The sequence below is a fragment of the Octodon degus genome, unplaced genomic scaffold (assembly GCF_000260255.1).
Source record: "Octodon degus isolate 3935 unplaced genomic scaffold, OctDeg1.0 scaffold00016, whole genome shotgun sequence".
NCBI lineage: Eukaryota > Metazoa > Chordata > Mammalia > Rodentia > Octodontidae > Octodon > Octodon degus.
The window spans coordinates 19,383,272-19,386,858 of NW_004524592.1; positions in this window are offsets into that span (position 1 = coordinate 19,383,272).

The following is a 3,587-nucleotide window of genomic DNA, read 5'->3' on the forward strand; positions in this document are numbered from 1 at the left end:
TCCACCCTTAGGTGAATGTGCCCTTGAGCAAGTTATTTAAACTGTTTGTATATTGGTTTCTACTTTGATAAGTTAGTGATTATATTACATAATAGTTAAAAGTCTGATTTAGTGAGTTAATATTTGTATAATAAATGAGGCCTACTTTATTTCAATATTACAACAGATGTCTAATGTCATTTTACATTTGTCTATTTGACTAACTGTAATCAAGGTACCACAGAGTTTCTATTGCAAGCACTCTGGGTGTTCTTGCTACCTGAACTCCAAGTCAGAGTCTCATAAAGACAGTCAGGATCAAGAAATCATTTCCCCACTCTTTCCTACCACACCCTGTCCTACCCAACTGGTTGATGAAGAATGTATCCCTTACACCTGCCTATAACCATAAACCTTCAAGGCAACAGCTATAACTCACAGCCATTGTGGCGCCTGCATTTTTATATCACCTGTGTTAAAATATCACAATATTTCAGCTGTTAATTGAAACACTCTGGCGTCTTGAGTTATTTTTACAGTCAACTTGAGATGGCATGTGATAGTTCAGATTCATGGAAGCTGTGAGTCAGAAAGTCTGTCTCTAGTTATGGTTATGACTTCTAACATGTGCTAACATGGGATAACTATAGATCATGTGATTTCTAAAATGAGTGTTTAAAGCATTGCACTTTGGTCATGGAAGTAACTCTCTGCTAAATAAAAGTAACACTTCAATTTCTCATAATTTTTCCTCCAGTACTACATGCATTAATAGAAAGCTATAATTGTAAGGTTTCCCATTGCTTTCAGCAACCCAGATGATATTTAAGTAAAATGAGAAAATCCTAGGAGAAGTAAGTTTATCAATACTTATAAGATTATTTATAAAATGCTGATGATGAGAAAATGAAGAAATTAATTGGTAGAAAGAAGGTCTTCTGCTTTTAAAGTTCCTCCAATATGCTTGAAGTAGATTCCTTCAAAGTCTAAGAAACATTCAGAAAGCCAGTGTGCAGAAAGTGTCAACTCCGAGAAGATAGTCTGAGATCCTTTTAAGTAATGTGAGCAGTGAGCTCTTAAAACGGGGCTAATTAGCTGTTTGATGTACTTGACAGAGAAAGATGTATGCAAGCAGAGAGAAAAGACGGCAAACACAGATATCCCTGATTGCATTATTGTCCAAAACTTTAATTAATTTCTTAAGGACTATCTTCTCCATAATTTAAAATGGTTTAAAAGATGTACAACTAACAGGTTCAAAGTGTTTCTTTAGCTAATCACTTGCACTGCAGGAGGCTGGAAATTATAGAGCACATTTTACACACTCCTCAAGCCATCCAAGAATTACTTTTACAGGCTCTGGCTTTCATTCTTCTTCTGTTTGCGTAATGGCCTTTGGAAACGTGTGACTTGACTCCACTGATAGTTGTTCAGTGCTCAAACAGCCACTGCTTAATCTTCAGAACAGGGGAGGTGTAGCTGCCTTTTGGCCGTGAAAATATTCTTTTGGCTCATTTATATTGAGCTAAAAATTAATACTGGTTATGGGATGGGTTAAGAAATGAACTTGTGTGTGTGTGTGTGTGTGTGTGTGTGTGTGTGTGTGTGTGTGTGTGTTTGAACCGGGGATTGAACTCAGGCCTTTGTGCTTGCCAGACAAGCGTTTATTCTACTGAGCTATCCCCACAAGTATTTTGTATTTCAGTGTGAGGAAGGAAAAGAAGTTAGCTGCTTGAGCTGCTGCCACTCCCCCCGCTTTGCCCTCTTGCTGTCGCCATGAAAGTTTGCTTTCTGCTATATGCCATGCTGCCTTGGACTGAAACCTCCAGTAACTGTGAGCTAAATAAACCTTTCCTTCCTTCAAAAATAAAAAAAAAAGAAATGAACTTTTGTTTAGCTTTGAATAAAATTCAACACATATCCTAGGATCACATGTCCTTGCAAAATGTAGCTCATCAAGAAACAAATTAGTATCAATAAGATACAACTTTTAAAGCAAATTATAAAGATAGCTTACATGCATGGTAGCAATCAAAACATAAATATACAATTACAAGTATTAATTTTGCTTATTTTTCTTAGCAAAATTATTTTCATTTTTGTGAAATTGGATTAGAAAGTCATTATTTCAAAATCATTCTACAAGTATATCCGGGAAAATAATAAATTTAAGGATCATTAATTTTACAAATATACCTAAGAAATGATCATCACATGAGTCAGTATAACAACTTAATTTTTTGAAGTTACAAAATTAACTTTAAGGTCATCTTAAACAGGTATGCAAATTTACCAACTTTAGTTAGAAATCAAGAAATTTTATTGAAAGATAATTTCTGCTTGAGGCATCCAAAATTAGGGTCAAAGCCATAATTGGCATACATTCTGTGAGTCTGCCAATCTACCATGTTTCCAAGCAGCCATGGGAAAATTCACTCATCATTTTAATACATATTTATTGAGGACTTACTAGGTGTCCTAGTTCTTGTGGATATAGAAGAAAAATAAATACACCAGATTTCCTTCCTGAAACTTTAATATTCATGGGGGTGGGGAATTAAATCAACAGTATAATTTACATACATATTGCATTAGAAAGTGACATGTTCGGGGGCCGGGGAGATGGCTCAGTGGAATAAGTGCTTCCCTGGCAAGCGCAAGGGCCTGAGTTCAATCCTCGGTTCCTCCAAAAAAAAAAAAAAAAAAAGAAAGAAAAGAAAGTGACATGTTCAATGGAGAACATGGAACCAGGCAGTTCTGGGAGCGGGATGGGAAGCTTTCAGTGGGGAGCAACAAGATCCGAATGCATTCAAGTCTGACTCTTGCTATTTGGCTGAGATTATTTTGAGGCCCAGTAAGAGTAGAATCCAGAGAACCACGTAAAGGCAGTGATCCCAACAAAAGAAGGTGGAGGTGCGAGCTGTGACTGTGTTGGAGTGCGGGAGAACTACACATGGGCCAGTGCTCATGATGCGAAGAGGCTGCTTTGCCCTGTCGGGCTGAGTAAGAGCAGGTCAACAGTGCGATTCCTTTCTTTTTTTTTTTTTTTTTTTTTTTTGAGGAACCGGGGATTGAACTCAGGTTCAATTGTTTCCCTTGCGCTTGCCAGGGAAACGCTTTATTCCACTGAGCCATCTCCCCGGCCCGGTTCCTCTGCTTTTGATCATGACTGTTACCGCTTCCTTTGGACTGGGCTCCATAAATTATCCCTGCTACCCATCTTCCGAACTGTAGAACCTTCTTCCCAAGCAGGCTCTACCTCTCCCATTTAAACAAGAACATCTTTTCCCCTCAGTGGATTAAAGCAGCTGCTTAGGCAAAAGCAAGGGCTGGGGGTTCTATTCCAGGCCTGCCATGTCGGTCCCCGGGGCACGCTGAGGTGGTGATTGAGACTGAGTGTGGTGGCATGCACCTGTAATCACAGCACTTGGGAGGCTGCAAACAGGAGGATCACCATGAGTCCAATCTGTGTAGTGAGACTCTGTAGACCTTGTTTTATATATATAGACAAATTCAACTTGAAAAGGGGTAAATGATTACAGCCCGGCTCCAGATATGAAGAAAAAAATCATGTGTGCCTAGCTGGAATTCTCTTATATGTGTCAACA